Below are 12,325 nucleotides of genomic sequence, written 5' to 3' on the forward strand. Positions count from 1 at the left end.
CAGGCAAACTTATTTGTTTGGCTGAACTGGTGGAGAACCTGCTTTTGATAGCTGTCATGTGCAAACAATAATTTAGATCGAGGGCCTCACCCCCAGAGCAGAAGCCAGAAACTTGAAACTCAGCTTCTTCCAGATTCCTCAGGCTCTGGCGTTCTGTGAGACAAGCTCTCTCCATTTATGAATGAAATCAGACCTCACCCATGAAAGCACCAAAGCCCAGGAGAAAAGAAACAGCACCCTCAAATCAGCTGGTTTCAGAGTAGCAGCTGTGTTAGTCTGTATTCGCAAAAAGAAAAGGGGTACTTGTGGCACCTTAGAGACTAACAAATTTATTTGAGCATAAGCTTTCGTGAGCTACAGCTCACTTCATCGGATGCATGAACATCTTCCTGTAGCTCAGGAAAGCTTATGCTCAAATAAATTTGTTAGTCTCTAAGGTGCCACAAGTCCTCCTTTTCTTTTTTCTCAAATTAGCTGTAGTTGCTTAACATTTTCCGCATTCATATGGTACAGCTTGACCAAGAAACTCACAAGCAAAAAAAAAGTTGCTTCTTAAATTTAAAAAAAAAGTGTTATAAATAAAACTAGAGGTAAGAAAGACAGGCAGGGCTTGTAGGTCAGTCGCACTGAACCATAACAATTAATCACAAATTAACATACAAATATAGTGTGTTCATATTATATTTAAAAATCTTTAGTTTCTTTGCTGAAACAGCTAGAAGTTAAGGATTTCTGATGAGCTTAAAATTATTTTCCTCAATTACATGAAAAAAATCTCTCCCCAGAATGTTTTATTTTCATTAAAACTTACACACAGGATGTTTCCATTTCATATGTTGTATCCTTGAATGTGCTACAGTGGTTTTGCATACTGAACCAATTCAGTCACAATATGCAAATTTTTGCAAAAATGTCATCTTTCCCCTGTCCTCTTGTGCTAAGCTATTCATCAAGATGACAGTTATATTATTTGCACTATCAAATAAAAGGAATAACATTTATATAGCAATGGGGGATGACAAACCATGCTTTCTAAACTTTAGTAATAATTTAGCTTAGTTTCAAGTAGAGGGGGGTTGTTTTTACTTCTGTCCTTTACATTCTGCACCTGAATCAGCTGAAGAAAATCTTCAAGGTCAGTTTCCTCAGCATAAATCTTTGCTGCTCTACAAGCACAAAATGTACCCCAAATCCAGTTAGATGGCCAAATTTAGCATTCAGATGCATGCACCCAATTCACCAGAAGCCACAATGATCTGGCTCACTGCATGGCAATGTTCAGAAGTTCTCCATCATTTTAAATGAGGGTGTGGTGTCGTGTTTATCCTCAGGGAACTCTTTCTTTACCCTGTTTTCCAACTAGACCTAGGGCAATGTCATTTGTCAAAGGCCACCAAGGGACTCTGTGGCTCATTCCAGATTAGATTCCAGGAACCTTGGACTAAATTCTTTTTTTTCACCAAAGCACAGAACTTTGTTTTGACCCCCACGAAAAGCAAAATAGCAACTGTCACACCCAGCATGGTGAAGCAGCATTCAGGATGACGCTGAGAAAAGGTACATAGTTGAATGTCTATGTGCAAAACTTACTCACTTGAACTGGTTAGAGTTTGTAATATTGTTTAGTGTTTGCATTAGTGCTTGGTTTAGCATAAAATAGGCACTTTATACAAGTAATGCCTCCTCATTCCATTGTTCTCATCAACTTATCTCCAGAACACCCCACATGCCACAGGTTCTTAGTGCCCTGGTTTAGGGGTCCAGAGGTGTGGTTGGAGAGCCTTGTGCTCTGGAGATCTTGAGCCTGTGGAACATACATAGGAAACTGTTGCATCTAGCACAAGTTAGAGCAGCCTTAAGGCTGCTTTCACCTGTGACCCCAGGATCTATGGATTTAGAGGAAAGGTGGCAGAAGGACCCTCCCACCTCCTCAGATGCACCCAATATTTTCCCAGTGCAGATCTGGCTCACGTTTTCCTGAGAAAGCACTGTAGAAATGTATGAAGCCCCCACAACTTCCCCACACAGAATATCAGAGACCCCTTATTCAGCACTAAAATCTCCTGTCACTGCTAATTTTCTTCACCCACAAAGGTTCTGATTCATAAACATAAAAAGAAAGGATAAAAAGGCCCAAGGTCCCTTATTGTCTGAAGTTCTTCTGCAATCACAGGATGCTGCGCATGTGGGACGCACCCACGGTATCTTCTGATCTGTACTCTGTGGAAGGTGAAGGCCTCTACTCCAAAGATCCTGCCAGCAGGCTGGGATATGTTGCGTGCAGTCTAGTCCATCGTTTTTCAGCCTTTCCAGGGTGGTGATGACTCCTTATTCAAAAGTAAAAAAGTGTTTGTAACCTCCTTACGTTTACTATAAGATTTTTAAAGAAAAGTGTCAATGCAATGGCTACATAGTTTGAGGGGGTTTCAAATGGTTGACAGAGAATACTTGACTTTAAAGGGTAAGGGTGGGCAGGGAAAGGGGAAAACAAGAGTTTCTTTGATTTAGATTGCAATACATTTTTCAATGCCTTACGACCCCTCCCCCCACCAGGCATCATGACCCACTGGTGGAGAAATCACTAGTCTAGTCCATCCCTCCGCCAGCCTACTCCTTCCCTTGGCCTAGCACCCCTGCAAGATATTTAAAATCATGACCCCTCGTCTTCCCCTAGCAGTTTAAGCATTATGACATCTCTGAAACTGATCTCAAAGTAATTCGCCATTTGGTTGCTTTGTAAGAGTATATTCGACATTCCTCTTGTGGTAAGAATTAGTCTGTTTTTTAGTGACGATATTTGGGAGTATAAACCAAACACACTAGAATATACAAGGGAAATAGCTCTCCCAAGAATTCCTAAATATGGTGATTACTTTTTTAAGGCTACAAAGGAATTTGTGAATGGTATGTTGCTAAGTACACTGTGTACAGAACACAGAAATCAGAGCACTAGCTCACCAGTAGACTAAGGCCCAATGACTGATGCTTCTGTTTAGCCAGCTGCTGCCAGTGACACTGTAATCATTTCCTAAGTATACAATAGCACATTTTATTGAATTAGTATCTTTTGGGGAGAGATTTCATGCTCCATCCTTCCTCCTCCCTTGCTATTGCTCCTGGTGATGTCAGTGGGAGCTTTGCCAATGACTTAAATGGGAGCATAATGGGCCTTTAACAAGAGGAAAATAATTAAATATGTGACACCCACCTAAAGCTGGAGAAAAGAGATCTCTTTCTTGAAAGGATTTCCCTTACATTTAGTAGCTATGTGCAGGGACAATAGAACAACCACTCCACTGTACCTCTGGATGTTATAACATACCTAGCAATAATGCAGGCAGGATGCACTTCTACACTATGCTTGTCAGAGGAAGCATTATGGCCTTCTGGTGAAGGGAGGAGGGCTGGGAGAATTGTTAGAAAGGGAAAGCACCAGGGCAACTTATGAGGGAAATGAAAAGTAGAGACAGCAGAGGCCAGCAGTCCAGCAAAGTTGATTGGATAAATGCCTGATTTCAGCATAGCATGATCATAAACCTACTGGCTAGCTATAAAACCGATGTCAAGGCCAACCCATAGATGTGATTAACTCATGGATTTGGAATCAAGCTTTAGTTCAACAGAAATGTTTCCAGCCCTCCCTGGCTGCAAGAATAATCGTTCCCAGGAAAGAGAACCTACGGCATTGGGATGAGGAACACAGTCATTTGCTTTATTAGGGGTGAGACTTTAACTTCAAATCTTGACGTGATATGCTTAAACTTTCATGCTAACCATTCCTGAATAAGATACAGGCAGCGAATGGTCCTGTAGTAGAGTGCACCTGGGCAAAATCTCTCAGTCCATTAACTGAAAAGGACGTTATAGGAAAGCGAGCCTAGAACAGGCCAAGCACTCAGCAGCTTTAGCAAAGGGGGACAGCAGGGCTTAGGGTTAGAGTTCAGACTCTGACTTGCCTTTTTCTGCATTAGAAACGTAGGTCTTTACCCTGAAATGTCTTCTCTGCCAGAAAGGGAGCATAGTAACACTGATGGGATCTTTCCAAACTAAATCATTTTGGAAACCCAGAACGCCTCCCCATTTCCCCCAGAACCTCACATCTCACTCTGTGTGGAACTGTCTTATTTCATACAGGTGATCTCTCCATCCAAGAGGGCCTCATAGGGGAGTAGGAACAACAAGCCTGACAAAGGACTAAAAAGGCACAATGTCCTCCCTGAGAGAATTCAGCCCAATTGCACAAGAAGTCAGAGCAATCAGGGCCACCCCCTGCCCTTTCTGGTTGGTAAGAGAGAAGAGAACACACCTGAGATTTAACAATAGCATCAGCACATCCTTCACAGAGGGAATCCTCCTTACTACCCTGAACTACACAATAGTCCAATCAGAACTAGAAAAGCCATCACTCTGTGCTTTCCACCATACAAGTCACTGTGCTATGTCTAACCTTTTCTGAGCAACCTAATCAAGAAGGTGGTGGGGAGTGGGACACAAAACACGTCTCCAATGCCCTGGAAACTCTCTTCAGGTACAGACACAGCCCTTACAGCTCTGGTGAATGATGTCCACACATACTTATCCTGATGGACTTCTCTGCAGTACGTGGGATAGTTGATCACCACAGGCTCCTGCCCACCCCCAAGAGAACGCAGAGGTGTATAGAAATACCCCGAAACAGCATGCATCTTTCCTCTCAAACTAAATTCAGAGGGTTGTGATGGTCAATTGACCACTCTGCTTCCAGAGACCTTGCCTGTGCAGTTCCACAAGGCTCAGTTTTGTATCCCATCTTATTCAGCGTCCACCTGAAGGTAGCCGGGAAGCTGGTGGAGTACCATTAATATGGTGATGACATACAGCTCTACATCTCGTGTGTCAGACGTATGTAACCCTTCTGCCAGTCAGAGTTGGCAACAACAAGGGCCAGGTTCAGTACCTAGGGGTTCCTTTTCAACAATACAATACAAAACTGTCTCGAGCCCCCACCCAGGGACAATTACACACCACCTCCTGGGCACCTCTAAAAGGCAATACTTCCCTTCTCAAGCACAGAGTCTGAGTGTACCAAAACACTTTTAATAAAAGGAGAGAAATAACTGCATTAATTTGGAGAAACACTGCAAACAGGGCTCATAAACCATGAGTGAAAGACCCATCTCCAAGTAAGAGGAAGGTGAAAAACCCCCAGGGTCTCTTCCAATCTGCACTGGAGGAAAATTTCTTCCCGACCCCAAATATGGCGATCAGCTGAACCCTGAGCATGTGGGCAAGATTCACCAGCGAGATACCAGGAAAGAATTCTCTGTAGTAACTCAGATCCCACCCCATCTAACATCCCATCACAGGCCATTGGGCCTATGTACCATGAATAGTTAAAGATCAATTAATTGCCCAAATCATGTTATCACATCATACCATCTCCTCCATAAATGTATCGAATTTAATCTTGAAGCCAGATAGGTCTTTTGCCCCCCACTGCTTCCCTTTGAAAGCTGTTCCAGAACTTCACTCGTCTCGTGGTTATAAACCTTCATCTAATTTCAAGTCTAAACTTCCTGATGGCCAGTTTATATGCAGTTTATTTGGGACTGTAGTGAAATTCCTAAAAGTGTGTTTATAGATGGTTTTGTGTGTGTGTGTGTGAGTGAGAGAGAGAGAATGATTTAAGACTATCAATGGGAACGGGGCTTATAGTATATAGAATTTAGCGGCAATGCTTATTCTGATCATAACTTTAACCTTGAAAGGGGATCCTTCTACTACTGAAGTCTGTCACCAAATTCCCATTGACTTTAATAAGGTTTAATCTTACATAATTAAAGCTGATGGAAGTTTGGCTATTGATTTCAGTGGAGCAGGATTAGGCCGATATGCCAGAGAAGAAGCTTTGTAGGTTTTCATATACAGTGGCTGTTGCCAAGGTCAAGTGTTATTAGGAAGCTGACATGGACAAGAAGGGGATTTCTGCTCTAAGTATTAAAAGCCGTTAAATACTCAGTTCAGTATAATGAACCCTTTTGAAACTGGCTAGGAAGTCCTTACTATCTCCTAACAAAAGCCAGGACCAAGGCCTATTTCCATGCACATCCTGTGCAATAGGCATGAATTTGAATGGCTGTTAAACTGCTGTCTGTCTGCTTTAAGATCAGTTGTGGGCCCTGCCCATCCCCTCTGTTTCCATAAAAACAAGACGGGGGGAGCACATATCCCAGCTCAGCATGGGGAAGCATCATCCCAGCTGTACTGGTCACCTTTCTCCCTTCACCGCACTGGTGGTGCTGCCAGGAAACTGGGATTCATAGGTGGGGGCAGGAAGGGGAGAAGGTCGCTCACTGTGACATCATCTCCTGCAAACCAGACACCATGGGATTGGTCAGTATTAACTTACCTGCTCCACCCTTAGAGGAAATGTAGTGAATGCCAACTCCGTTCCAGTTCCTTACTGGGGAGGGGAGAACCCATGCATGGGGCAATATGGCCCTAGGGAGACTGAAATAAAGGATTGGACCAAGCCCATACCTTTTCAAGATGCAAGAGAAGTTTAAAAGTTTTAAAATACAGAAATCTTTTCTGTTGAGTCCACCATGGAGGGCATGCATGCTGCCATCCCCCTTCCCTGCTTTATGCTGCCGCTTGGCTTACAAAGCCCTCTAGATGGTGCTGCTCAGCAGGAAATGATTGCCACTTGATACAGACACATTCATCTCCCTAAATGTTTCCCTCCCCTTTCTCAGGAGAGAGACTATGGGCCCGGTGCATGTGCTTGTAGGGGGGTTTTGAGTTAAAACGAGAAAGTACTCCAAGGGTACCCAGTCATTCCCCACATTTCAATTCATTTTGCTGTCGTGACAAATCAGATTTTGTTTATTTTAATGGAAGTCTGGTAAGGTAATTTTGCAGGCGATTCATTCAGGCTGCTCTAGAGTAAGGCAAGAGGGAATCTGTACTGTGTTTCATTGAAGAAGTAAACGCTTTCTTTTAGAGTGAGATGTGACTGTGGGCAGCATGAAGACAGTCTGGTATCCAGCACATTTTCATCACTGACTGCACTAGTGCAAGTCATCTATTTGAGAATCTTCCCCTCCAAGCTGTCGGTTTTGTTTAACTAGATTTGGAATAAGGTTATTTGTTATCCTTATGAGGAAGCTTGGCTTTGAAAAATGCCTGTTTTGTGACTGGTTAAATTGAACACACATGGTTCAAAATCTTCTCCCTCCTCAAACAACCCTGGGGTTTGTCCCATACAAGGAGTTTGATGGAGTTCTTAACTAGGGACTTCTAACTAATTATGAGCCTCAGTAAATGTGCTGGCAGCTAGAGAGTGGATGTTCCCAGCAGGAGACTCTTCACCCATAGCACTTTTCTGGGTTTCCAGATAGAGTTCTGCAAAATATTTAAATGAGTAAAAGGGGGGGGAAATCCATATTATGGGGGCAGCAAAGAGTTTGTCATAAAAGACCCATGAATGTTCTGTTATGCATGTTATCAAAGGTTGCACAAGTTACCCAGGGAACAACTATTTGGAAGTTTCAGATTAAATACAACCCTTTTTTGGTAGGAATGCTGCAGCTATTTGCAGTTTACATAGTTGAGAAGTTTGGAGTTTCGTAAAGCATCTAGAAATTTTTATTTTAAAGTTCTGAGTCTTGCAAATGAATGTGCAAAACATTTTTCTCCTTGGTTCTAATAACTGCTTTTCACAAGACATTTGATTTTTAAAAACACCCATCTATCTCTACATGGAAGCCTGTGCAAAGAATAAAGAATACATACAGCACACAATACAGATCCTTGGAGAGTAATTTTTCTTCTAATGAGGGTGATTACAGACCTGATTCAGCAAGGTATTTAAACATGCATTTGACTTTAAACATGTAAACAATCCCCCATCGACTTCAATGGGACTAATCAGCGGTTCTCAAACTGTGGGTTGGGACCCCAAAGTGGGCCGCAACTCCGTTTTAATAGGGTCGCCAGAGCTGGCTTAGACTTGCCGGGGCCCGGGGCTAAAGCCGAAGCCCGAGGGCTTAAGCCTTGGGTGGCGGGGCTCAGGTTGCAGACCCCCTGCCTGGGCTGAAGCTCTTGGGCTTCAGCTTTGCCTCCGCGCCCACCCCAGGACAGTGGGGTTAAAGCTTTAGCCCTCCCAATCAGGGCAGTGGGGCTCAGGTGAGCTCAGGCTTTGGTTCCCCCCCTCCTGGGGTCATGTAGTAATTTTTGTTGTCAGAAAGGAGTCGCAGTGTAATGAAGTTTGAGAATCCCTGAATCATTGCTTAAAGCTAGACACATTCTTGTGCTTAGTCCCACTGAAGTCAAGAGGGGCATGTCTACACTTAGCTGCGGTGATTGATGCACTGGGGTTGATTTAGTGGGTCTAGTGAAGCGACCCGCTAAATCGACCACAGATCGCTCTCCCATCAACTCTGGTGCTCTGGTCTGTCGATGCAGCGTGGTGTAGACACCGCAGTAAGTCAACCTAAGCTACGTCGACTCCAGCTACATTATTCATGTAGCTGGAGTTGTGTAACTTAGGTCGACTTACTCCCATAGTGTAGACAAGGCCAGAGATTGATTACATTTTTAAAGTTAAGTGTAGAGCTGTGCTAATTTTTGACAAACTTTTTGCCAGCATAAAACAGATTTCATAAACACTGAAATGTTTCATGAATTCATGTCAATCTTGCCAAAGTGTCTGTTTTGGGGAAAGCAGTTAAAAAAAAAATCTGGAAAATCTAAACAAAAAAGAATTTCCTTTTTTTTTTTTTTTTGAAATTGTCTTTAATTTTATTTATAAAATTCAAAAACATTTAAAAAACGCTTGAAGTTGAAACCAAAAAATTTGTTCCAACCAAAATGATTTGTTTTAAGTGCTATCAAACTGAAAAACCCATTATTCACCCTGCCATGGTGAAACATGCTTAAGAAACTTGCTGAACTGGAGCCTATTTGTTAAAGGCCAGTTGGTAAGATACAAGTTCCTCCTCAAGGCGGAGATGATCAAAATACAAAAGGGTTCCAATGCACAGATAAACAATGCAGTGAAACACACTAATTCTTGTTCTGCTTGTAGACCCACTGGGGGAATAAAACAAAAACACGTAGTGTCCCAGAACTCACATCTTGCCAGAGCAAAAGGAACCTTTATTTCAGAAATATACAGTTCTGTCCAAAATCAAACCCCCTAGGTTTAAAAGTAGATTCCTAGATCCAAATCAAGTCCCACTTCATGGGTGAAAAAGGAATTCTCCCATCTTAATAGCCAGGCAGCTCTAAGGAAGATTTGGGGAGATTCCTGTATCTTCTGATTTGCCCGCTAAGTTCTTTTCTTTTTAGCTATGTAACAACAACCGATGAGGTAGAAGAGACCTCGCTAATGTCCTCACACAAGGCAAATAAGAATTTTAATCCAGTTCAACTGTCCATCAGTTAATTGTTTTCTCCATCTGTTTTTTCTTCTTCCCCTTTTATGGCAAATTGGATTAAAATTCTTATTTGCTATGCATTTGTCATGCAGCCAAAAGCTTCTGCCTGATCATGTGTTATTACTGGGATCAGTCTGTGCAAGCACTTTTGAGCTGGCAACTAAGGAGGAGTTGGTTATTCCTTTCACATCCCAGATGGATCTTTTTCATCCTCTGCTTCTTCTGGTAGCAGGTACTACGGTCCCTGAGGCTTCACTGATTTCAGTGTGCATGTCCAGGGCTAAAAAGTTTAATTTCTGGATCTTAAATAAAAGAGCAGTTAAATTGCGAAGAACATTTTTTATGTTTTATGTTTTTATGGCATTCATTCTTCATTTACAGAATTAGGACACAATTTTATAGTTCCAGCCTGCTTTGTTCCCAAGTGATCTGTCACGTAAACATTGGCACATGCCAATACTTATTAACAATTTGCTTGCAAAACTTGGACCATTCAACACAAGTGATATCATATGCTACTGAATGATGATTCTCTGCTTAGTTACTTCTTTGTAACAGGGCAAAGAGTTCAGAAAGAAGAATGATGCATCAACATTGGATGAGGTGCAAAACTAAAGGTCCTGAGCACTGGTGCTGATTAAAAATGTCATGACAATGTCACAAGAGCAAGATTGTTAAGGTCAGTGTCCAGTACCAATTCTAACATGATTAATCACATTCTAAGTTTTCCCCTGCTGTTTCACTTGGATTTAAACGTTTTAAAAAAATTTAACTCAAGTGACATTAGAGAAAGTAGAAAATTGTTATTCTACCAGCCTTACAGACACTGAGTAGTACCTTACGACATTGGACTACTCATGGAGCAAGGTACAGTTCAACAGTCCTGCTCATCTGTCCCTAAATGCTTGACATGGATATTGTGAAAAGTACCTTCAAACTAGACTGGAGCTTCAATCAGGACCTGACCCAGAGCCCATTAAAGTCAACTGGATTTTTTCCATTGATTTCAATGTACTCTGGGTCAGGCCTTTTCAGAATATTGACAGATTACTATATCATAATATGTGTATTGGAGAAATCTATATACTAGCCAACAATCCAACATTGTGCTGTAGCCACCAGCCTCACAGGTGACATTTTCCTTGTGGAGAATGTCTTATCTCCATAGAAAAAATTTCTCCTTGGATCCAAAGGTGACAATTACAAAGTATGCCATTTCCCTAGTTTCACCTTTCAATTAAGACATTTTTCCTGTGGAATGCACAAAAATTGCTATTTCCTTCCCTGTGTTCCCACTAGACAGACTGAATTATGAGGAGTGTCTTTTAATCATTCCTATCCCATGCCACATCCTTAATGTATGCCATTTCAAATGACTGGGAGATCAACAGGTTAGTATAGTAATTGTATCACTGTGAGAGATGTTTACTCTCTGTAATCTAGAACCTTTTGCATAGTGCAGTTTCCTGTTACCTCTCTTTTGTATTGGTAAAGACTGGAGGTAGCAACTTCTGTAAGCAGAACTTTACTGAACACTTGATCCAAAATCCACTGAAGTGGGAGTATTTCTATTGACTTAATGGGCTTTGGATCAAACTCTAATATATTAAGAACGTGTCTGAACTGGGAGTCTGGGGACGTAATGGAAAGCCTCTGGGCCATGGAAGTCATGGCATTTTAGTTTAAAGATTACTAAAGAACATTTAAAATCCTGGGTACTAGTGGCACAGAAACATTTAGCCAACAGACAGACTGGCAGTCATTTTCACGCTCCTCTTTGCCTTCCGGCCTTTATGGGGTTACTTTGTAATAGCTGAGCTGCTTGTTGTAGTCCTGTGTATCTATCTATAATAGCGAAATGTGCTATTTACTGAGTTAAACACAAATGTTTCGAGAGCATTGTTCGACAAAAACGCAATAGTTTCATTTATAATTGAATAACTGTATTACCTGTCTAGTAACTGCACTTACCTCAAACCAATAGCTTGTTTCATTACTGTAGCACACAGCAGCGGGCAACCAAAATTCACTGATGTTTTGAAAGCAGGATTCATCAGACATGGATTTCCACTGCAAGACATTGTCACCAAAGTTATCAGTGGATGAAGGTTTTTAAAGAACCAAGCCCTATTTTAAGAACCAAGAACACAAAGGATGTGCTAACAACTGCATCCCTTGAATTGCAACCCAAACAATCCAAGAGTGACACCTCACTGCATATAGGAAACAGTTCATCTATCACTAAATTGCACCTATCTCTGGGGATAAAACAGAGCACCTAACAACAACATACAGCAGCAACAATTCAAAATAGGTGAGTGAAAAAGCATAATATGCAATAGAAACTGCTATGGGAATTTAAGCTAGGCAGAATGTAATGATCTGAAGTGCGACCTGGCCAGGACATTGGGATTCAAACCCCAACTCTAGTGATGTATATTATGAGATCTTTAATAAGCACAAATGATGAACAATGTGGCATTATGTCTCATCCAAAAGATAGCACAGTGCCCTTTAAACAGCATGGTGTGTTTCTCTATGGAAATCAAAGAAAATATCACTTTCTGCAACAACTTCAGCTTCTTCCTTTGATGTCTCCTATCCAAGTACAAACTAAGGCTGATCCTGCTTCCTTTTAGGAAATTCAGAGCTCATTTTATGTTGTTTTTATGGCAATGTTTAGTCCTGATTTTTACTGGCACAAGTGAGATTAAAATCAGGCCCAGTGTTCCAATTTTACAGATGATAATGAGGTTGGAGGTGGAGCAAATGCTGAGAAACAGTGCAACCAGATTCAAAAGCATTTGGATGGGTTAGATGACTGAGCAGCAGATGGCAAATGCAATATATAGTGTGGACACAGAACTGTCGGGGATTGGTTCACGGGGTTTTGTGTAGACATTTTG

The 12,325-nt window shown here is 41.7% G+C and overlaps 1 long non-coding RNA gene across 3 annotated transcripts in view; it reads right to left on the bottom strand.

The window, feature by feature from the left end:
* Positions 1–500: 500 nt before the first annotated feature.
* Positions 501–12,325, bottom strand: part of LOC119861747 — a 91,542-nt gene continuing 79,717 nt past the window's right edge. For all 3 annotated transcript variants that reach the window (XR_006274137.1, XR_006274138.1, XR_006274139.1), the window contains 3 exons: positions 11,391–11,489; positions 6,252–6,347; positions 501–2,327 (listed from right to left, as the gene is read on the bottom strand). This is a non-coding gene — a long non-coding RNA (uncharacterized LOC119861747). The remainder of the gene's footprint in view (positions 2,328–6,251; positions 6,348–11,390; positions 11,490–12,325) is intronic.

This window comes from Dermochelys coriacea, chromosome 9, assembly GCF_009764565.3.
Source record: "Dermochelys coriacea isolate rDerCor1 chromosome 9, rDerCor1.pri.v4, whole genome shotgun sequence".
NCBI lineage: Eukaryota > Metazoa > Chordata > Testudines > Dermochelyidae > Dermochelys > Dermochelys coriacea.